At 47.2% G+C, this 24126-nt stretch overlaps 2 non-coding genes across 2 annotated transcripts; both read right to left on the reverse strand.

Moving 5' to 3' along the window:
• Positions 1–856: 856 nt before the first annotated feature.
• On the reverse strand, positions 857–918 carry LOC120366197 (U7 small nuclear RNA). Its single transcript, XR_005580936.1, has one exon. It is a non-coding gene; the product is annotated as a U7 small nuclear RNA (small nuclear RNA).
• A 17434-nt stretch (positions 919–18352) lies between these two features.
• On the reverse strand, positions 18353–18459 carry LOC120366141 (U6 spliceosomal RNA). The gene has a single exon (XR_005580890.1). It is a non-coding gene; the product is annotated as a U6 spliceosomal RNA (small nuclear RNA).
• Positions 18460–24126: the final 5667 nt, after the last annotated feature.

Genomic DNA, 24126 nt, shown 5'->3' on the forward strand with positions numbered 1-24126 from the left:
GATGGATACTGGGCTGGCACCACTCCCAGGGTGGGAACCCTTGGCATACAGCCTGCACAGAACAGACTCTTGGAGAATATGTGTGGAATGAATGAATGGCTCCTTGGGGAGAGTCTGGGGTTTGGTGACTCAAAGGATATTTTGCTTTCTTCTTTCTAGCTTTTTTTGTTTGTTTTTGTTTTTTTGAGATGGAGTCGCGTTCTGTTGCCCAGGCTGGAGTGCAGTGGGGCGATCTCGGCTCACTGCAACCTCCGCCTTTCAGGATCAAGCAATTCTCCTGCCTCGGGCTTCCAAGTAGCTAGGACTACAGGCACCCACACTATTCCCGCTAATTTTTTTTTTTTTTTTTTTTTTTTTTTTTTTAGACAGAGTTTCGCTCTTGTTACCCAGGCTGGAGTGCAACGGCGCGATCTCGGCTCACCACAACCTCTGCCTCCTGGGTTCAAGCAATTCTCCTGCCTCAGCCTCCCGAGTAGCTGGGACTACAGGCACGCGTTACCATGCCCAGCTACTTTTTTGTATTTTTAGTGGAGACGGGGTTTCACCATGTTGACCAGGATGGTCTCGATCTCTTGACCTCGTGATCCACCCGCCTCGGCCTCCCAAAGTGCTGGGATTATAGGCGTGAGCCACCGTGCCCGGCCCTAATTTTTGTATTTTAAGTAGAGATGGGGTTTCGTCATGTTGGCCAGGTTGGTCTCGAACTCCTGATCTCAGGTGATCTGCCCGCCTCAGCCTCCTAAAGTGCTGGGATTATAGGTGTGAGCCACTGTACCCAATTCTGTTTGATTCCTTTACAATAAGCACATGATACTTTTTTCTTTTTCTTTTTTATTATTATTATTTTTAATTTTGGGGGGGCTTTCCGGCAAAAACCGGAAAGCCTGTTAGACAAATTCTAAAGGAGCTGTAACACTAGCACATGATACTTTTATAATATGAACCCATGTGTGTTTTTAAAATTCATTTTTCTAAAAAGATAGGCTGAATCTGCCGGGCGCGGTGGCTCAAGCCTGTAATCCCAGCACTTTGGGAGGCCGAGGCGGGTGGATCACCAGGTCGAGAGATCAAGACCATCCTGGTCAACGTGGTGAAACCCCGTCTCTACTAAAAATACAAAAAATTAGCTGGGCATGGTGGCACGTGCCTATAATCCCAGCTACTCAGGAGGCTGAAGCAGGAGAATTGCCTGAGCCCAGGAGGCGGAGGTTGCGGTGAGCCGAGATCGCGCCATTGCACTCCAGCCTGGGTAACAAGAGCGAAAACTCCGTCTCAAAAAAAAAAAAAAAAAAAAAGAAAAAGATAGGCTGAATCCATAAGAGAAAAAATAATGTACCAAAACTTAGAGAAAAGATAAGTACTGGCTGGGACCCAGGACTGTTGCCCGCCCTGGGCTGATGTGTGCTTTGAGCAAACCACTGCCCTTCCTAGAGCCTTGCCTGTGACATAGGAGTGGGCAGAAGTGGGCAGGGCAGCAGCTAAGGACTGAGCTGAACTGATGACATCTCAGGCTCTTCCCAGCCTTAACAGCTGAAGATTTTAAGGGCCTCTAGCTTCCAACACCTGGTTAGAGAAGCAGATTAAGGAAGTGATCTGGTCTTTGGAGTTCTCTCCCTAAGAGGATGCACACCAAAATATTGATAGTCCAGGCAACAATGCCAAATTCAACCCAGAAGAATGTTTTAGGTCACGCAGTCTCTCATCAGTCCTTAATTGAATGGAAGCTATGTAACTCTCTATCTGCCGTTTTTTAATCTTCCATTCAAAACCAGTCCTTCTCAAACTAAAACGTACATACAGATCACCTGTGAATCTTATTAATATGCAAATGCTCAATCAATAGGTCTGAGGTGGGACCTGAAATTCTGCAATTCTAACAAGCTCCCAGGGGATGTCAGCGCTGTGGGTCCCCAGACCACTATTTAAATATCAAGGTTAGCCAGCCCTGTGGCTCACGCCTGTAATCCCAGGACTTTGGGAGGCCTAGGCGGGTAGATCATGAGGTCAGGAGTTCGAGACCAGCCTGACCAACATGGTGAACCCCTGTTTCTGCTAAAAATACAAAAATTAGCCAGGTATGGTGGTGAACACCTTTAATCCCAGCTACTCAGGAGGCTGAGACAGGAGAATTGCTTGAACCTGGGAGGCGGTGGTTGCAGTGAGCTGAGATCACACCACTGCACTCCAGCCTAGGTGACAGAGCAAGACTCCATCTCAAAAAAATAAAAATAAAAATAAAGGCTCAGCTGGGCACAATGGCTCATGCCTGTAATCCCAACATTTTGGGTAACCAAGGTGAGAGGATTATTTGAGCTCAGGATTTCCAAACGAGTCTGGGCAACATTAGTGAGACTCTGTCTCTACAAAAAATATAAAAATTACCCAGGTACAGTGGCATGTACCTGTGGTCTCAGGTACTCAGGAGGTGGGAGCCTAAGAGTTAAAGGCTGCAGTGGGTTGTGATCACATCACTGCATTCTAGTCTGAGCTACAGAGTAAGACTCTGTCTCAAAAGGAAAAAAAAAAAGTGACAGAACTGCACCCTTTGTCACATAGAAAGCCTGGAAACTCCATTGTACTTCATTGAATAGCTAAAAGATGACACCAGACCATACAGGCTGCCTTCCTAGTAATTTTTTTTTTTTTTTTTTTTGTAGTTGAAGTCTTGCTCTGTCACTCAGGCTGGAGTGCAGTGGTATGACTCGGCTCACTGCAACCTCCACCTCCCAGGTTCAAGTGATTCTCCTGCCTCAGCCTCTGGAGTAGCTGGGATTACAGGTGTGCACCACCACACCTGGCTAATTTTGTATTTTTTTTTTTTTTTTTTTTTGAGATGGAGTTTTGCTCTTGTTACCCAGGCTGGAGTGCAATGGCACGATCTCGGCTCACCGCAACCTCCGCCTCCTGGGTTCAGGCAATTCTCCTGCCTCAGCCTCCTGAGTAGCTGGGATTACAGGCACGCACCACCATGCCCAGCTAATTTTTTTTGTATTTTTAGTAGAGACGGGGTTTCACCATGTTGACCAGGATGGTCTCGATCTCTTGACCTTGTGATCCACCCGCCTCGGCCTCCCAAAGTGCTGGGATTACAGGCTTGAGCCACTGCGCCCGGCCTTAATTTTGTATTTTTTGTAGAGGTGGGGTTTCACCAAGTTGGCCAGGCTGGTCTTGAACTTTTGACCTCAGGTGATCCACCTACCTGGGCCTCCCAGAGTGCTGGGATTACAGGTGTGAGCCACCTCACCTGGCCCATCCAAACTTCTTTGTATGTAGTCAGGATGGAGGATGCATAAGGAAGTTTATTCCAGCATTATTTATAATGGCAAAAAGTTTGGCATTATCATTTGCTCATCTTAAAATATATATTGTTTTAATTTTGTATAATGAGCATGCATATGCACAACTGGGAAAACAAAAACAAAAACAAAAACAAATAAGAGGGCGAAGTGTAGGCTAGGTGTCTTGTAACAGAGCAGCCAGCACAGCTTCCCCTGTGGCCCACGGTGCAGGTGCCCCTGCACCTGGCTGAGACAGTTTTTTCTTCTTCCACGTACCATGTGAACAGTGGAAACAGTGTCTGCACTTCTGACTGGGAGTAGAAAATAGGTGCTCTGCCTTAGCAACCAAATGCCCAGCTCTCTACTGCCTCATTAAGCCTGTGCAAAAGTCAGAGCCTGGTGAGAGCAAGGGCTTGTCCCTCCAATCAGTCCAATGTATGGGCTTCTCTTTGGAGGCTGGGGTCCCTCCCTCTGGCTCAGGTTTCATGGACCCTCAGCTCCTATTGACTGTATACACAGGAGAGAATAAACACAACCCCTGGAGAGAGAGGAGGCTGGAAGAGGGAGGAAGCTGGGCTGTGTTCTCTGAGCATCCTGGGGAAATAAAACGAAAGTCCCAGGTTGGACACGGTGGCTCATGCCTGTAATCCTAGCACTTTGGGAGGTCAAGGCAGGTGGATGATCTGAGATCAGGAGTTAGAGACCAGTTAAGCCAACATGGTGAAACCCTGTATCTACTGAAAATACAAAAATTAGCCAGGCGTGGTGGCACATGCCTGTAATCCCAGCTACTCGGGAGGCTGAAGCAAGAGAATCCCTTGAACCCGAGAGGCGGAGGTTGCAATGAGCCGAGATCTCAACACTGGACTCCAGCCTGGGCAAGAGAGAGAGACTCCATCTCAAAAAAACAAAACAAAACAAGAAAAGTCCCAAGTATTTTTTATTTCTCATTAAATGGTTTGCCTGCCTCGTTATCCCACACAGACGAGAAGGCATGGTGAATTATATGATAAATATCTTCCCAACAAATATTAATGCAGCTGTGGGACAGAATATTAGGACTTCCTTTTGCCTTAAAGGAGCTGACAATGTATAATTACAAGTTCAAAGAGATAGGTACCTTCAAATTGGGATCCTGTAGATATTAGGAGAGCCCTGAAATGCTTCTGATCTGGGGGAGGAGGGTCTCAGTACCTTACAAAATTAAGAACTGCCAAAATAGGTTTACACAAATTATAGTAAATTTTAAATGTTTACATTAAACAGGTTAACTCTTTTAACACAAAAATCACAATGTAATTATGCAAGTCACAAGATGATAGCAATTATATTCATGCACAATAGACCACAGGCTGTGTGGTCTGGGATACAAATTGAAAGCTGCCTGAGCTGTGCACTGTGGCTCATGCCTGTAATCCCAGCACTTGGGGAGGCTGAGGCAGGAGGATTCCTTGAGCCTAGGAGTTCCAGACTAGCCTGGGCAGCATAGTGAGATCCCAACCCTACAAAAAATTTAACAAAAAATACTTAGTGTGGTGGTGCATGCCTGTAGTCCCAGCTACTCAGGAGGCTGAAGTGGAAGGATTGCTTGAGCCCAGGAGGTTGAGCTTGCAGTGAGCCGTGTTCACGGCACTGCTCTCCAGCCTGGACAACAGTGAGTGAGACTATCTCAAAAAAAAAAAAAAGAGGCCGGGCGTGGTGGCTCAAGCCTGTAATCCCAGAACTTTGGGAGGCCGAGGCAGGTGGATCACGAGGTCGAGAGATCGAGACCATCCTGGTCAACATGGTGAAACCCCGTCTCTACTAAAAACACAAAAAATTAGCTGGGCATGGTGGCTCATGCCTGTAATCCCAGCTACTCAGAAGGCTGAGGCAGGAGAATTGCCTGAACCCAGGAGGCAGAGGTTGTAATGAGCTGAGATCGCGCCATTGCACTCCAGCCTGGGTAACAAGAGCGAAACTCCATCTCAAAAAAAAAAAAAAAAAAAAAAAAAAAAAAAAAAGGCCGAGTGCAAAAGCTCACACTTATAATCCCACCTTTTAGGAGGCTGAGGCAGGTGAATCACTTGAGGTCAGGAGCTTGAGACAAACCTGGCCAACATGGTGAAACCATCTCTACTAAAACTATGAAAACTAGCCGAGCATGGTGATGCATGCCTGTAACCCTAGCTACTCAGGAGGCTGAGGCAGGAGAATCGCTTGAACCTGGGAGGCAAAGGTTGCAATTACTGCAATCAGGCCATTGCACTCCAGCCAGGGCAACAGAGTGAGACTCTTGTCTCTGTCTCGAGAGAGAGAGAGTGAGAGAGAGGAAGGGAGGGAGGGAATAAAATAAGGAAAAAAAAGAGAAAAGAAAAAGAGCTGTCTGATTAATATTGTGTGTGTGTGTGTGTGTGTGTGTGTGTGTGTGTGACCCAGGCTGGAGTATAGTGGCGCCGCCCTGGCTCACTGCAGCCTCCAACTCCTTGGATCAAGTAATCTTCCTGCCTCAGACTTAGACTTCTGAGTTGCTAGAAATGCAGGCAGATATCACCATGCCAGACTAATTTTTAAAATGATCGCCGGGCGCGGTGGCTCACGCCTGTAATCCCAGCACTTTGGGAGGCTGAGGCAGGTTGATCATGAGTTCAAGAGATCGAGACCATCCTGGTCAACATGGTGAAACCCTGTCTCTACTAAAAATACAAAAAAATTAGCTGGGCATGGTGGCGCGTGCCTGTAATCCCAGCTACTCAGGAGGCTGAGGCAGGAGAATTGCCTGAACCCAGGAGGCGGAGGTTGCGGTGAGCCGAGATCGCACCATTGCACTCCAGCCTGGGCAACAAGAGTGAAACTCCGTCTCAAAAAATAAAAATAAAAATAAAATAATAACAATAATAAAATGATCTGTAGAGACAAGGTCTTACTATGTTGCCCAGACTGGTCTTGAACTCCTGACCTCAAGCAGTCCTCTTGCTTCAGCCTCCCAAAGTGCTGGGATTACAGGTGTGAGCCGCCGTGCCTGGCCCAATGTCTTCTCTCACTCCTGCCTGGGAATATCAGCCACACAGTAGGTGATGTTCAGTGCTCACCCCTGTCTGGTCATCCTCCGTCACTTGATACCTAGTTTGGAGCCACCATTCCTCACCAGAAACTTCTCTTTATCCTGAGCTCTTAATAATCATCTCTTATCATTTCCTGAAAGTATTAAAGTGTCATTTTCAGCTGGGCATGGTGGCTCATGTCTGTAGTCCCAGAACTTTGGGAGGCCAACGAGGGCAAATCGCTTGAGTCCAGAAGTTCAAGATCAGGCTGGGCAACATGGTGAAACCCCGTCTCTACAAAAAATACAAAAATTAGTCAGGTGTGGTGGCAGGCACCTGTATTCCCAGCTACTTGGGAGGCTGACATAGGAGGATAGTTTGAGCCTAGGAGGCAGAGGTTGCAGTGAGCAGAGATCGTGTGACTGTACACTAGTCTGGGTGAGAGAGAGAGAGACCCTGTCTCAAAATAAAGTGAAATTTTAAAGTGTTGCTTTCGCTGGGCGCGGTGGCTCAAGCCTGTAATCCTAGCACTTTGGGAGGCCAAGGCAGGTGGATCACGAGGTCAAGAGATCGAGACCATCCTGGTCAACATGGTGAAACCCCGTCTCTACTAAAAATACAAAAAATTAGCTGGGCATGGTGGCGCGTGCCTGTAATCCCAGCTACTCAGGAGGCTGAGGCAGGAGAATTGCCTGAACCCAGGAGGCGGAGGTTGCGGTGAGCCGAGATTGCGCCATTGCACTCCAGCCTGGGTAACAAGAGCGAAACTCCGTCTCAAAAAAAAAAAAAAAAAAGTGTTGCTTTCATATTGAATATCTTGACTTTTTTTCTTGTCATAAGATCAGATTCAAGTTTCTTTCTTTCCAAAAGGATTACAGATTATCCCAGCACCATTTGCTCACTAATTCGTCCTTTGCCCCCAGTCAGCAAAGTCATGTGTAAGGTGGCTCAAGTTTCCATACTGGTGTGGATCTGCAGGGGGGCTGCTTTTCCTGTCCTATTGACCAGGCTTACCTTTCTGTAGTTAATATTTGTTTGTTTTTTGAGACAGTCTTGCTCTGTCACCCCAGCTGGAGTTGCATGGCATATTCTTGGCTCACTGCAACCTCCACCTCCCAGGCTCAAATGATTCTCGTGCCTCAGCCTTCCCAGTACCTGGGACTACAGTTGTGTACCACCAGGCCCAGCTAATTTTTGTATTTTTTGTAGATATGGGGTTTCACCATGTTGACCAGGCTGGTCTTGAACTCCTGAGCTCACGCAATCTGCCTGCCTTGGCCTCCCAAAGTATTAGGATTACAGGTGTAAGCCACTGTACCTGGCCACCTTTCTGTAATTAATACTTACAGTTTGTGTAGTACGTTTTATTTTTCCATGGAACACACACACACACACACACACACACACACACACACACGCAAACTCTCAAGAAAAACTCTGAGGCTCATTCATCCAGATTTGTGATTGTTAATGGTGTTAAAATGATGTTACCTGGAAGGCTTTTTTGAATTTAACACAGCTCATACTTAAGGCAAATGGAAGAAAGCGCTCTCTCGGATGAGACAGTCATGGAGTGGGAGCGTGCGGGAGGAGGCCAACATCATCATCAAGGAGCCCCTGCAAACATGCAGCCCAAGAGGCAAGACTGGTTTGGCATGTAGGCCAGTCCTAGTCCACAGGTAAACATTCCACACACTGGGGCAGGGGGGACTTGAGGAATGTATTTACTTCTTTATTGGACAGAGGAGGAAGGTGGTGAGGGAAGAATGGGAAGTATTTGGTTCCCCTCTGCCATTTATCCTGAGATTCCTGACATCTGAGGAATCTGCATCCATACTAATTTGTTGACCTTGATTCTTTTTTTTTTTTTTAATACGGAATCTCATTCTATTGCCCAGGCTGGAGTGCAGTGGCATCATCTCAGCTCACTACAACCTCCACCTCCCAGGGTCAAGCAATTCCCCTACCTCAGCCTCCCAAGTAACTGGGATTACATGTATGTGCCAATATACCCAGCTAATTTTTGTATTTTTAGTAAAGACGGGTTTTGCCATGTTGTCCAGGCTGGTCTGGAACTCCTGACCTCAAGTGATCTGCCCACCTCAGCCTCTTAAAGTGCTGGGATTACAGGTGTGAGCCACTGCACCCGGCTGACCCTGATTCTTTTTCCAGGGCCTAATTTGGCCTTTGCACAACAGAGGAAACTGTCTGCCATACAGAGGTTTTTTGTGTTTTTTATTTTATTTTTGGTGGCAAGGTCTTGCTATGTCACACAGGCTGGAATGCAGTGGCACAATCATGGCTCAAGCAATTCTCCCACCTCAGCCTCCCAAGTAGCTGGTACTAGAGGCACATACCACCATGCATGGCCTAATTATTAAGTTTTTTTTTTTTTTTTTTTTTTTTTTAGATACAGGGATCTTACTATGTTGTCCAGGCAGGTCTCAAACTCCTGAGATCAAGTGAACCTCCCATCTCAGCCCCTCAAAGTGCTGGGATTACAGGCACGAGCCACTGTACCCAGCTGGGTTTTTTTTTTTTTTTTGAGACGGAGTTTCGCTCTTGTTACCCAGGCTGGAGTGCAATGGCGCGATCTCGGCTCACCGCAACCTCTGCCTCCTGGGTTCAGGCAATTCTCCTGCCTCAGCCTCCTGAGTAGCTGGGATTACAGGCACGCGCCACCATGCCCAGCTAATGTTTCGTATTTTTAGTAGAGACAGGGTTTCACCATGTTGACCAGGTTGGTCTCGATCTCTCGACCTTGTGATCCACCTGTCTCGGCCTCCCAAAGTGCTAGGATTACAGGCTTGAGCCACCGCGCCCAGCCCCCAGCTGGGTTTTTATTTTTTTTATTTTTTTAAAGACAGGTTTTCACCATGTTGGTCAGGCTGGTCTTGAACTCCCAACCTCAGGTGATCCTCCCGCCTTGGCCTCCAAAGTGCTTGGATTACAGGCGTGAGCCACCACGCCTGGCCTGGCTGGGTTGTTAGACACATGACTGTTTACTTTAGTGAAAACAGAGCACTAGGCTTTTTGAAGCCAGATGACCTGGGTTTGAGTGCTAGCTCTGCCAACCTTAACAACTTAATTTAAATCTCAGTTCCTCCCTAATGTGAGGATAATACTGCCAACATCAAAGAGTTCTAACAAGCTGAAGTATTGGAAAGGGCTTTGTTCGCTGCAAAGCTCCTGCCAAATGTTCTTCATAGCCTTTCCTAAGAAGAGGAAAAAAGAGAGATTTAAGTTTTGTAATTTGCTTGCCCTAAATAACAATGGGCAAGAGCTAAATCACAAGGCGTAAGTGGCAGGCTGGACACAAGTTTGTTGGCAACATTCCCCAACATTTTTAGCCAAAAAGTTGTTCAGTTCTCTGTGTTCTCCCTCTTCTGCAACCTACACCCAGCCAAGGGCTGACTCAGTCTTAAGGGAGAAGTAGCATGAATTCAACAACGTTGCACTCAGCATCCTCTATTCCTGCACTGAGCCTCTATTCCAGGCGTCCCCAAACTACGGCCCTCGGGCTGCATGCGGCCCCCTGAGGCCATTTATCCGGCCCCCCGCTGCACTTCAGGAAGGGGCACCTCTTTCATTGGTGGTCAGTGAGAGGAGCACAGTATGTGGCGGCCCTCCAACGGTTTGAGGGACAGTGAACTGGCCCCCTGTGTAAAAAGTTTGGGGACGCCTGCTATTCTTTAGGTAAGGAGAGCCCCAGAATGAGAGGTCTTCAAGAGACGAAATCAGAAGTTGTCAGAGGCCGGGTATGGTGGCCGACACCTGTAATCCCCAGCACTCTGTGAGGCTGAGGCAGGTGGATGGATCACTAGAGCCCGGGAGTTGGAGAACAAACTGGGCAACATGGTGAAACCCTGTCGCTGCAGTATGAAAATTAGCTGGGTGTGGTGGCATGCACCTATAGTCTCAGCTACTCCAGGAGGCTGAGGTGAGAGGATCACTTGAGTAAGGGAGGTTGCAGTGGGCTGAGATTGCACCACTGCACTCCAGCCTGGGCAACATAGCAAGACCCTGTTTCAAAAGAAAACAAAAAGTTGTCAGAGATTCATAAAGGGGGTTCAGACATAAGGTGAGAGGCTTGGATGAGATAAACACTAAAATCCCTTCAAACTTGGTGGGGTGCGGTGGCTCACACCTGTAATCCCAGCACTTTGGGAGGGTAAGGTGAGTGGATCACGAGGTCAGGAAATCGAGACCATCCTGGCTAACACGGTGCAACCCCATCTCTACTAAAAATACAAAAAAAATTAGCCAGGCATGGTGGCATGTGCCTGCACTCCCAGCTACTTGGGAAGCTGAGGCAGAATTGCTTGAACCCGGAGCTGGAGGCTGCAGTGAGCTGAGATGGCGTCACTGCATTCCAGCCTGGGTGACAGAGTGAGACTCCCTCTCAAAAAAAAAAAAAAAAAAAAAAAAAATCAAAAATCACTTCCATCTCCAAAGTTCTATACAAAAGAGTTTCTCTCAAAGTGTACCATCTAGTTAGGGAGATAAGACCTGAACCACATGTGTAGAGAAAAGGCCAACATGAGTGCCAGTGAAGAAAGTGCTTCCTCATACAGGACCTCTGAGACCAGTGAGGGCTGGAGGGCACGCATTCTGGGAGGTGGATCTGGAGGTAGAGCTGGAATTCCAGGGGTGTAGAATTGGGAAGGGGAAAGGGAAGAGAAAGTACGTTCCTGGGAAGTGGCAACGGACAGTGTTAGCCAGGGCTAGGATTCAACTCAACCAATTCACTGCGTGTTTCCAAGGTAGATGCAAAGCTAAGTCAGGACCAGTCCTCAGGAAGTTCTGACATATGTCTTGGACATGTCAGTCAAGTGACTTCTTGAAGCTGAAACTGGCCACAGGGCGGGGTGACATTTGTTCCAGCATAAGTTCCCCACTGGAGTAAGGTAGTCTCTGACCCAAGGATAGTCCCTCAGCAGCCTGACTAGGGTGGGCTTCATGACTCCTTCCTCTTATGCTCCTCCAGCTCTACACAAAGTCTGCTTCTATCTGAACCACCTAGACTATTTTGTTTTCCTAACTGTTCTAATATAGCAGTCAAGAAATTGATAATTTTATTTATTTTTTCAGACAGGGTCTTGCTATATCACCCAGGTTGGAGTACAGGGACGCAATCACAGCTTACTGCAGCCTTGACATTCCGAACTTGCCAGGTGTGGTGGCTCACGCCTGTAATCCCAGCACTTTGGAAGGCTGAGGTGGGTGGATCACGAGGTCAGGAGTTCGAGACCAGCCTGGCCAACATGGTGAAACTCCTTCTCTACTAAAAATACAAAAATGAGTTGGCAGTGGTGGTGCATGCCTGTAACGCCAGCTACTCAAGAGGCTGAGGCAGAAGAATCACTTGAACCTGGGAGGTGGAGGTTGCAGTAAGTAGAGATCGTCCCACTACACTTCAGACTGTGCAACAGGAGGAGAGGAGAGGAGAGGAAAGAAGGGGAGCGAGGGAGGAGGGAGGGGAGGGGAGGGAGGGAGGGTAAGATAGGGTAGGGGAGAAGGAGTGACAAAAGAGAAAGAAAGAGAGAGAGAAGTGACATCCTAAACTCAGACAATCCTCCTGCCGCAGCATCCTGAGCAGCTAGGACTACAGGTGCATAACACCAGGCCCAGTTAATTTTATTATTTGTAGAGACAGGGTCTCCCTATGTGGCCCATGCTGGTCTTGTACTCCTGGGCTCAAGCGATCCTCCTGCCTTGGCCTCTCAAAGTGCTAGGATTACAGATATGAGCCACTATACCTGGGTTATAATTGTCAAAATGTCATCTAATGATAGAAGTAGTCATAAGGTATCCAGAAGAAGCCCTGGCCCCACCTAAGGCATGAACACTCATTGGGGCAAGCCAGAATGGTCTGACTGGAGGAGGGATGCTCTTGGGAGGTGACTAAGCCGAGATGGGGGAGGTTGGGGAGATTCTTTGTATTAAGTGCCTACTGCCAGATATTCTGGAGCTTTTATCCCAATGGGAGATTCAGACAGAAACAGGTAAACAAGAGACTGCAGATAGAAATAAGTATAAGAAAAATAAAAAAAGGGAAAGAATGGAGGGAGGAACATTTGATCAGAAAGGGTCTAACGAAGGGACACGTGAAATGACATGCAACTGGTATCAAGGAGCCTTCGTGTGCAGAACTTGAGTATGCACCTTGTAGGCAGAGGAAACAGCAAAGATAAAAGTCCTGAGATTAGCGTAAGCATTGTGTATTTCAATAACCATTGCAAAAGACAGTGACTATTTTTCCACCAGATGATATGTGTGGGTTTCACCCTCTAAGCACTTCCTTGGAGCTCACTAGAGAACACATATGACTTTTACTTTTTTTTTTTTTTTTTTTTTGAGACGGAGTCTTGCTCTGTCACCCAGGCTGGAGTGCAGTGGCACAATCTTGGCTCACCGCAACTTCCACCTCTAGGGTTCAACCTCTGCCTCAGCCTCCTGAGTGGCTGGGATTACAGACAAGAGCCACCACACCTGGCTAATTTTTTTTTTTTTTTTTTTTTTTTTTGAGACAGAGTCTCGCTCTTGTTACCCAGGCTGGAGTGCAATGGTGCGATCTCGGCTCACCACAACCTCCGCCTCCTGGGTTCAGGCAATTCTCCTGCCTCAGCCTCCTGAGTAGCTGAGATTACAGGCACGTGCCACCATGCCCAGCTAATTTTTTGTATTTTTAGTAGAGACGGGGTTTCACCATGTTGACCAGGTTGGTCTTGATCTCTTGACCTCGTGATCCACCCGCCTCAGCCTCCCAAAGTGCTGGGATTACAGGCTTGAGCCACCGCGCCCGGCTTGTATTTTTTTTTTAGTAGAGACAGGGTTTCACCATGTTGGTGAGGCTGATCTCGAACTCATTACCTCACGTGATCTGCCCACCTCAGCCTCCCAAAGTGCTGGGATTACAGGCATGAGCCACCATGCCCGGTCACAGATATGGCTTTGTAAGTCAGCCTATGTGACAAGGGACAACAAAGTTGGAAGGCTTCAGCTAGTTGTCACTTAAGGAAGGGTGGGTCCTTGGTCTGCAACTGCCAATTAAAGAGATTATAGGGTAACAGTGACAGCAACACTACAGCTGAAAGGGACAAGCAAAGTTTGCTAGTCAGTGTAAGCCTACAGGTGGCTTAGAAGACAAAGGCGTCAGCTGGGAGGGGTGACTCACACCTGTAATCCCAGCACTTTGGGAGGCCAAGGGCAGGGTGGGGGGCAGATCACAATCCCAGGAGTTCTAGACCAGCCTGGTGAATATAGTGAAACCCCGTCTTTCCCAAAAATACAAAAGAAATTAGCCAGGTGTGGTGGCAGGCTTACCTGCAGTTCTTGCACTTTGGGAGAGAGCTGCGTGGATCATGAGGTCAAGAGATTGAGACCATCCTGGCCAACATGGTGAAACTCCATCTCTACTAAAAATACAAAAATTAGGCCAGGCATGGTGGCTCACGCCTGTAATACCAGCACTTTCGGAGGCCGAGGTGGGTGGATCACAAGGTCAGGAGTTCAAGACCAGTCTGAAAAACATGGTGGAACCCTGTCACTACTAAAAAAAAAAAAATACAAAAAATTAACTGGGCATGGTGGTATGCACCTCTAGTCCCAGTTGCTCAGGAGGCCGAGGCAAGAGAATTGCTTGAACCCAGGAGGCAGAGGTTGCAGTAAGCCAAGATCGCACCACTGCACTCCAGCCTGGGCGACAAAGCGAGACTCCGTCTTAAAACAAAACAAAACACAAAGCAGAAATTAGCTGGGCAGTGATGCTCGCCATGTCCACCTTCACCTCCTCTTTTTGTAGTATTATTATTATTTTTTTTGAGACGAAGTTTTGCTCTTGTTGCCCAGGCTGGAGTGCAATGGCACAATCTTGGCTCACCACAACCTCTGCCTCCCATGTTCAAGCGATTCTCCTGCTCCTGAGTAGCTGGGATTGCAGGCATGCGCCACCACACCTGGCTAATTTTGTATGGTTAGTAGAGACGGAGTTTCTCCATGTTGGTCAGGCTGGTCTTGAACTCCAGACCTCAGGTGATCTGCCCACCTCGGCCTCCCAAAGTGCTGGGATTACAGGCGTGAGTCACCGCCCCTGGCAATTTTTGTATTTTTAGCAGAGATGGGGTTTCACCATCTTGGCCAGGTTGGTCTTAAACTCCTGACCTCATGATCCACCCACCTCAGCCTCCCAAAGTGCTGGGATTACAGGCATGAGACACCTTGCCCGGACTTTTTTTTTTTTTTTTTTTTTTTTTTTAGATGGAATCTCACTCTGTCACTTGGTGGAATTCAGTGGCAAGATCTCAGCTTATTGCAACCTCCACCTCCCAGGTTGAAGCAATTCTCTTGCCTCAGCCTCCTGAGTAGCTGCGATTACAGGTGTGCACCACCACACCCAGCTAATTTTTGTATTTTTAGTAGAGACAGAGTTTTACCATGTGAGTCAGGCTGGTCTTGAACTCCTGACCTCAGGTGATCCACTACCCTGGGTATCCCAAAGTGGGAATAAAACTTTGTAATGCTCATTTGTTTTTATTTATTTATTTATTTATTTAATGACTGCCTTTGAGCTACAACAGCACAGGTGAGTAGTTCTGTAAAAGCTAAAATATTATTTTGCCTTTTACAGAAAAAGTTTGTGGTTGGACACAGTGGCTCACGCCTGTAACACCAATACTTTAGGAGGTCAAGGTGGGAAGACTGCTTGAGCCCAGGAGTTAGAGACCAGCCTGGACAACATGGTGAGACCCCATCTCTAAAAAATAATTTAAAAAAAGCTTGTTGGCCCCTGGGCTGGTCCAGTGGCTCCCCTTCTACTGATGAGAAATTTGAGGCACAGAGAAAATGACTGGCCAGAGATGACACAGCAAGTCAATCGCAGAAACAACTCTGGCTCCCTTTTAGTGCTCTTTTTACTTCATTACCATATAAAAGCGGAAAACAAAGGTTTCTCAGCTTCTCATGACAATGACTACTTGGTCCTTTTATCCACCTCATCTCTGCTCATTCTCATCCTTGTCTAACCTAGGTTCTAGTATGGGCAGCTGCGTCTGTAACCTCGAGAGGGCAGCACTGGTTAAGATGACACCAAAATACAATCTCTTATCTGTGACCCAAAAAGTAAATATGTCCTGTCCTAAGGAAAAAAAGGAAAATGCATTAGAAAGGGTCTTAACTGCTTCTTCTTTTTTTCTTTTTTTTTTGAGACGGAGTTTCACTCTTGTTACCCAGGCTGGAGTGCAATGGCGCGATCTCGGCTCACCGCAACCTCTGCCTCCTGGGTTCAGGCAATTCTCCTGCCTCAGCCTCCTGAGTAGCTGGGATTACAGGCACGAGCCACCATGCCCAGCTAATTTTTTGTATTTTTAGTAGAGACGGGGTTTCACCATGTTGACCAGGATGGTCTCGATCTCTTGACCTCGTGATCCACCCGCCTCGGCCTCCCAAAGTGCTGGGATTACAGGCTTGAGCCACCGCGCCCGGCCGGGTCTTAACTGCTTCTGATGATATATATGCATTCATACCAGCATAAATGTAAGAGGTTTTCCTTTTTTAAAAAAAAACTGCCACTGGGCATGGTGGTTCACGCCTGTAAGTAATCCCAGCACTTTGGGAGGGGGTAGATCACGAAGTCAGGAGTTTGAGACCAGCCTGACCAACATGGTGAAACCCTGTCTCTATTAAACACAAACACAAAAATTAGCCGGTTGTGGTGGCATGCCTGCAATCCCATCTACTCAAGAGACTGAGGCAGGAGAATAGCTTGAACCCGAGGCGGAAGTTGCAGTGAGCCAAGATCGCTCCATTGCACTCCAGCCTGGGCGACAGAGTGAGACTCCATCTCAAAAAAAAAAAATTGCCAAACGTAAATTCAAGCACAAAAAATCCCCACATTCCGCTAGCGTGGAAAGCACAGAGGCCCCATCAGCAAAGGCAAGACAGGCATTTGAGAGAAGCACCCAGAGACACTTTTTTTTTTTTTTTTTGAGACAGAGTCTCGCCCTGTCAGCAGGCTGGAGTGCAGTGGTGCGATCTCGGCTCTCTGCAACCAACCTCCATCTTCTGGGTTCAAGCAATTCCCCTGCCTCAGCCTCCCAAGTAGCCGGGACTATAGGTGTGCACCACCACGCTCGGCTAATTTTTGTTATTTTAGTAGAGATGGGGTTTCACTATGTTGGCCAGGATGGTCTCAATTTCCTGACCTCATGATCTGCCCACCTTGGCCTCCCAAATTGCTGGGATTACAGGTGGGAGCAACTGTGCTTGGCCCCTAGAGAACTTTTAAGTGCTTCTGGGGGGGAAAAAAAAAAGTGTTTTCTGAGCATTGGGGGAATATGAAGAGAGAGAAAATTAGATCTTAGAGAGCCCAAGGGACAGTTTTAAGTAGGTGAGTAGAGCTAGACTTGTGACCCAGATTTGTCCTTGTCTGACTAAAGAAGAGGTTCCATCTTTTTATTCTGGGATGTCCAATCATAAAATGGGGCTAGTAGGGCTTGCAGCCAATGAGGTGTTTATGAAGTACAAATAATGTATGCAAAGGGCTTTGAGATCCTTCAGATTAACACATGCCCTGTGCAAGGTGCAAGATGGACTGGTGTTACTGTGAGGACAAATATACTTTGTGGGTGTCACCATTGTTGTTTCGCAAGGCAGTGGGGAAAAAAGTAGGTTATGTGGCACAATCCTTCAACGTGACCCAGAATTGGTCCATAGGAAACTTGTACAGACTATCACATCAGATGGTGAAAAGAAACATCACTGAAAATGCACAAATCCCCAGAGGCAGAATGGTTAGCTTCATGATGCAAAGTCATGCCTAGAACAATCTGGTGAGGCTATTTAGTAAAACACATTTGTTACTACTCGCTTTACAGGGAAGAGGACCGAGTCACATTACTCAGTAAATATCTTTCCTTAGACTGAACTTGGCTTCTAAGATTTTCTGAGGAGGCTGGGCGCAGTGGCTCACGCCTGTAATCCCAGCACTTTGGGAGGCCAAGGCAGGTGGATCACGAGGTCACGAGATCGAGACCATCCTGGTCAACATAGTGAAGCGCTGTCTCTACTAAAAATACAAAAAACTAGCTGGGCAGGGTGGTGCGTGCCTGTAACCCCAGCTACTCAGGAGGCTGAGGCAGGAGAATTGCCTGAACTTGGGAGGCGGAGGTTGCGGTGAGCCGAGATCGCACCGTTGCACTCCAGCGTGGGTAACAAGAGCGAAACTCTGTCTCAAAAAAAAAAAAAAGATTTTCTGAGAACTGAGCATTTTTTTTCTTAATTTCTTTTTAAAATTTAATTTTTTTTTTTTTTTAAAGACGGGGTTTCACCATGTTGGTCAGGCTGGTCTTGAACTCCCAACCTCAGGTGATCTGCCTGCCTTGGCCTCCAAAGTGCAAGCCACCACACCCAGCCTAAAATTTAATATTTTTTTTTTTTTTTTTTTTTTTTTTTTTTTGAGATGGAGTTTCGCTCTCGTTACCCAGGCTGGAGTGCAATGGCGCGATCTCGGCTCACCGCAACCTCCGCCTCCTGGGTTCAGGCAATTCTCCTGCCTCAGCCTCCTGAGTAGCTGGGATTACAGGCACGCGCCACCATGCCCAGCTAATTTTTTTGTATTTTTAGTAGAGACGGGGTTTCACCACGTTGACCAGGATGGTCTCGATCTCTCGACCTCGTGATCCACCCGCCTCGGCCTCCCAAAGTGCTGGGATTACAGGCTTGAGCCACCGCGCCCGGCCTAAAATTTAATATTTTTTTAAAAACATGGGCCGGGCGCGGTGGCTCAAGCCTGTAATCCCAGCACTTTGGGAGGCCAAGGCTGGTGGATCACGAGGGCAAGAGATTGAGACCATCCTGGTCAACATGGTGAAATCCCGTCTCTACTAAAAATACAAAAAAGTTAGCTGGGCAGGGTGGCGCACGCCTGTAATCCCAGCTACTCAGGAGGCTGAGGCAGGAGAATTCCCTGAACCCAGGAGGCGGAGGTTGCGGTGAGCCGAGATCGCACCATTGCACTCCAGCCTGGGTAACAAGAGGGAAACTCTGTCTCAAAAAAAAAAACAAAAAACCAAAAACACATTTGTCATCCTTGCGCAAGGGCCATGCTAATCTTCTCTGTATCATTCCAATTTTAGTATATGTGCTGCCGAAGTGAGCACAGAGAACTGAGCATTTTTTCTAAATAATCTTCAAAGGCCTGGCGCTGGGTTAATAGCAGGAACTGGCCAGGTGTGGTGGCTCACGCCTGTACTCCAAGCACTTTGGAGGCCAAGTGGGGCGGATCACCTGAGGTCAGGAGTTTGAGACTAGCCTGGCCAACATGGTGAAACCCTGCCTCTACTAAAAATACAAGAATTAGCCAGGTGTGATGGAAAGCACCTGTAATCCCAGCTACTCAGGAGGCTGAGGCCGGAGAATCGCTTGAACCCAGGAGGCGGAGGTGGAGGTTGCAGTGAGCCGAGAACACACCATTGCACTCCAGCCTGGGGGACAAGAACAAGTCTTCGTCTCCAAAAAAAAAAAAAAAAAAAAAAAAAAAACAAGAAAGAAAAGAAAAGAAAAAAGAAAGAAAGAAAATGATGGCTTGACTTGATTCACTTCTTGCAGATATTTTATCAGGACCAATAATAAGGGCTTCTAGGAGTAAAATCTCAGTAGACAGGAAACTGCCTTCAAACTTCAGCAATCAAGAATATTACTTACTTTAGCCCCTGGAATGCATGAGAAAATGGAAATGCACTGAATGAGATTTTTACAAAATTTTTATCCGCCAGAACTTTGGTCCAGATCAGTTCTGTAACATTCAGGAAGACCATACAGATTCCTCAGGAAAATAAACAGTGCAGTTTATTGCAGTTTACAGTGGAGTATGATTAGTTAGGAAGGAATTAAGAAATCCTTAGCAGAAATATCAATACATTTAAAACTTCTGGTCAGGCACAGTGCTCATGCCTGTAACCCCAGCACTTTGGCAGGCTGAGGCAGGCAGATCATCAGAGGTCAGGAGTTCAAGCTACTTGAGGGGCTGAGGTGAAAGAATCACTTGAAACCGAGAGGCGGAAGATGCAGTGAGCTGAGATCACACCACTGCACTGCAGCCTGAACAACAGAGCGAGACTCCATCTCAAAAAAAAAAAATAATAATAATTAAGGGCCAGGTGCAGTTGCTCATGCCTGCAACCCCAGCATTTTGGGTAGCCGAGGTGGGCAGATCACGAGGTCAGGAGTTTGAGACTAACCTGGCCAACAAAATGAAACCTTGTCTCTACTAAAAATACAAAAAATTAGCCAGGTGTGGTGGCAGGCACCTGTAATCCCAGCTACTCAGGAGGCTGAGGCAGGAGAATTGCTTGAACCTGGGAGATGGAGGTTACAGTGAGCTGAGGTTGCACCATTACACTCCAGCCTGGACAACAGTGTGAGACTTCATCTCAAAAAACAAACAAACAAAAAGTTAATTCTGTTACACAGAAAAGTAAATGTACAACTCTAATGCTTTATTTGCTTTGGAAAGTATAATCCATCAAAAAGAAAAAAAAAAGAAAAAACAGGGTTGGGCGGGTGCAGTGGCTCTCATGTCGGCACTTTGGGAGGCCACAGAAGGATTGCTTATGCCCAGTAGTTCAAGACCAGTGTGGGCAACACAGCAACATCCCATCTCTCCAAAAAATACAAAAATTAGCAGAGCACGGTGGTGTGTGCCTGTTGTCCTAGCTACTTGGCAGGCTGAGGTGGGAAGATGGCTTGAGCTCAGGAGGTAGAGAGGTTGCATTTGGGGTCAGGATTTCAAGACCAGCCTGGCCAATATGGTGAAACTCTGTCTCTACTAAAAATACAAAATTAGCCAGGTGTGGTGGTACATGCCTGTAATCCTCCCTACTCAGGAGGCTGAATCAGGAGAATCACTTGAACCTGGGAGGCAGAGGTTGCACTGAGTTGAGATCATGCCATTGCACTCCAGCCTGGGCAACAAGAGCAAAACTTGAGAGAAAAAGAAGAAAGAGGAAAGAAGAGAAAGAAAGAGGGAGGGAGGGGGGAAAGAAGAAAGAAAGGAGAGACAGAGAGAGAGAGAGAGAGAGAAAGAAAGAGAAAGAGAAAGAAAGGAAAGAAAGAAAGAAAGAAGAGCAAGCCAGGCATGGTGGCTCACACCTATAATCCCAGCACTTTTGGGAGGCCAAGGTGGGTGGATCATGAGGTCAGGAGATCAAGACCATCCTGGCCAACATGGTGAAACCCCATCTTCTACCAAAATACAAAAAATTAGCTGGGTGTAGTGGTACATGCCTGTAGTCCCAGCTACTCAGAAGGCTGAGGCAGGAGAATCACTTGAACCCAGGAGGCGGAGGTTGCAGTGAGCCAAGATTGTGCCACTGTACTCCAGCCTGGCCACAGAGCAAGACTCCATCTAAAAAAAAAAAAAGGAAGAAAGAAAGAGAGGGAGAGAGGGAGGGAGGGAATCCAATCCTTTTGACTGTTGTACTCTACCATTTTTCCTCTCTTAATTTGGAAAGATGAAGCATAGACAATTTTTTTTGTTTTTTTTTTAAGACAGAATCTCGCTCTGTCGCCCAGGCTGGAGTGCAGTGGCACAATCTTGGCTTACTGCAACCTCCGCCTCCTGGGTTCAAATGATTCTCCTGCCTCAGCCTCCTGAGTAGCTAATACAGACATGCGCCACCACACCCAACTAATTTTTTTTTTTTTTTGAGATGGAGTCTTGCTTTCTTACCCAGGCTGGAGTGCAAATGGCACAATCTTGGCTCACTGCAACCTCTGCTTCCCAGGTTCAAGTGATTCTTCCACCTCAGCTTCCTGACTAGCTGGGATTACAGGCACCCGCCATCATGTCCAGCTAATTTTTATATTTTTGCAGAGATGGGATTTCACCATGTTGGCCAGGCTGGTCTTGAACTCCTGACCTCAGGTGACCTGCCTGCCTTGGCCTCCCAAAGTGCTGGGATTACAGACATGAGCCACTGTGCCCAGCCATATTTATTTATTTATTTAGTATAGATGGGGTTTCACCATGTTGGCCAGGCTGGTCTTGAACTCCTGACCTCAGGTGATCCATCTGTCTCTGCCTCCCAAAGCGCTGGGATTACAACCATGAGCCATAGTGCCCAGCCAGCATAGATAATTATCTTGATTCTGTCTCTTGGTCAATTAGTGGCATTTCTTGCATGGACTTGCTCAAGCACGTTTACTTGCCAGCATCTGCCCCCATACATTCCAGCTCCCGGTCCTCTACTAGCTGAGCTATCAAAAGCCAATTGCTTTCCTTATGCAGCCCTTCCCTCCTACTTGAGGACTCAGATCATCCCAGCAATTCTTTTCCCTCTCCAACCCACATTAATTCCCTACTCCATCAGCAGTATTGTGCAAAAGTACTTCTTCTACCTTAAAAACTTGCCGGGCATGTTGGCTCATGCCTGTAATGCCAGCACTTTGCGTGGCCTAGGTGGGCAGATCACCTGTGTCAGGAGTTCGAGACCAGCCTGACCAACATGGAGAAAACTCATCTCTATTAAATACAAAAAATTAGCCGGGCAAAAAATAAAATTAGCTGGGTATGGTGGCAGTCACCTGTGTAATCCCAGCTATTAGGGAGGCTGAGGCAGGAGAATTGCTTGAACCCGGGAAGCAGAGGTTGCGGTGAGCCGAGATCACGCCATTACACTCCAGCCTGGGTAACAAGAGCAAAACTATGTCTCAAAAAAAAAAAAAAAAAAAGTACAAACAAACTTATCTTCATCTCTTTCCCCAGATGCTCACCCCTTACCTGCTTCCAGTCCATTTTTTCGGTTCTCCTTTTGCAGTAAGCTCCTCCCATTCAGGTATTTACTGAAAAAAGTGCAGAATAAATGACCCTTGTTTAGCATAAAGATAAATAAATTTTAGTAAAAGAAAACTTGTGCGAAAGAAGGAAAACAAGAAAGAGCAAGAGAGCCAGGCACGGTGGCTCATGCCTGTAATCCCAGCACTTTGGGAGGCTGAGATGGGTGGATCACCTGAGGTCAGGAGTTCAAGACCAGCATGGCCAACGTGGTGAAACCCCCTCTCTACTAAAATTACAAAAATTAGCTGGGCATGGTGGTGCACGCCTGTAATTTCATCTACTCAGGAGGCTGAGGCAGGAGAATTGCTGGAACCTGGGAGGTGGGGGTTGCAGTGAGTGGAAATAATGTGATTGCATTCCAGCCCAGGGGGCCAAGAGTGAGACTCTGACTTGAAAGAAAAGAAAAAGAGGAAAAGGAAGGGAAGGGGGAAGGGAAGGAGGGAAGAAGGGAAGGAAAGGGACGAAGGAAGGAAAAGGTTCTCTTTCTCTGAAAGGCAATAAATATCAAGAGTTTGTAACCAGACTGGGCAACAGAATGAGACCCTGTCTCTACAAAAAATGAAAAGTTAGCCAGGGGTGGTGGCATGCTCTGGTAGTTCCAGATACCTGGGAGGCTGAGTCAGAGAGGGGAAGATCCCTTGTGCCCAGGAGTTAAAGGCTGCAGTGGAGCCATGATCACATCACTGCTGGGTGATGGAACAAGACCCTGTCTCAAAAAATTAAAAAACTGAAAACATCCAGGCCAGGTGCCATGGTTCACACCTGTAATCCCAGCATTTTGGGAGGCCGAGGTGGGTGGATCACCTGAGGTCAGGAGATCGAGACCAACCTGGCCAGCACCCTAACATGGTGAAACCATCCTGGCTAACATGGTGAAACCCTCCTGGCTAACATGGTGAAACCCTGTCTCTACTAAAATACAAAAAAATTAACTGGGTGTGGTGGTGGGCACCCATAGTCCCAGCTACTTGGGAGTCTTGAGACAGGAGAATTGCTTGAACATGGGAGGCGTAGGTTGCAGTGAGCCAGGATCATGCCACTGCACTCCAGCCTAGCAACAGAGCAAGACTCCATCTCAAAACAAAACAAAACAAAACACGCCAGGCTTGATGGCTCACGCCTGTAATCCCAGCACTTTGGGAGGCCGAAGCAGGCAGATCACCTGAGATTGGAAGTTCAAGACCAGCCTGACCAACATGGAAAAACCCCATCTCTACTAAAAAATACAAAATTAGTCAGACATGGTGGCACATGTCTGTAATCCCAGCTACTCAGGGAGCTGAGGCAGAAGAATCGCTTGAACCTGGGAGGCAGAGGTTGCAGTGAGCCGAGATCATGCCATTGAACTCTAGCCTAGGCAACAAGAGTGGAACTCCGTCTCCAAAAAAAAAAACATTGAAAACATCCAGCATGGTATTTGTACACAGGTATTGTATTCAGTGTCCCCAAGATAATGGATACCACATGTACTTTTTAATCTTCTTTTTTCTTTTTTTTTTTTGTGAGACAGAGTTTCACTCTTGTTGCCCAGGCTGGAGTGCAATGCCATGATCACTGCTCCCTGCAATTTCCGCCTTCCGGGTTCAAGTGATTCTCCTACCTCAGCCTCCCAAGTAGCTGGGATTACAGGTGTGCGCTACCACACCAGGCTAATTTTTTTTTTTTTGTATTAGTAGAGATAGGGTTTCACCTTGCTAGCCAGGATGGTCTCGATTCTCCTGACCTGGGGTGATCCACCTGCCTTGGCCTACCTAAGTGCTAGGATTACAGGAATGAACCACCATGTCTGGCCCCCTCACCCCCACAAACAAAAATTTTTTTTTTTTTTTTTTTTTTAGACAGAGTTTTGCTCTTGTTACCCAGGCTGGAGTGCAATGGCGCAATCTCGGCTCACCGCAATCTCCGCCTCCTGGGCTCAGGCAATTCTCCTGCCTCAGCCTCCTAAGTAGCTGGGATTACAGGCACGCGCCACCACGCCCAGCTAGTTTTT

The sequence above is a fragment of the Saimiri boliviensis genome, chromosome 11, assembly GCF_048565385.1.
Source record: "Saimiri boliviensis isolate mSaiBol1 chromosome 11, mSaiBol1.pri, whole genome shotgun sequence".
Classification (NCBI taxonomy): Eukaryota; Metazoa; Chordata; class Mammalia; order Primates; family Cebidae; genus Saimiri; species Saimiri boliviensis.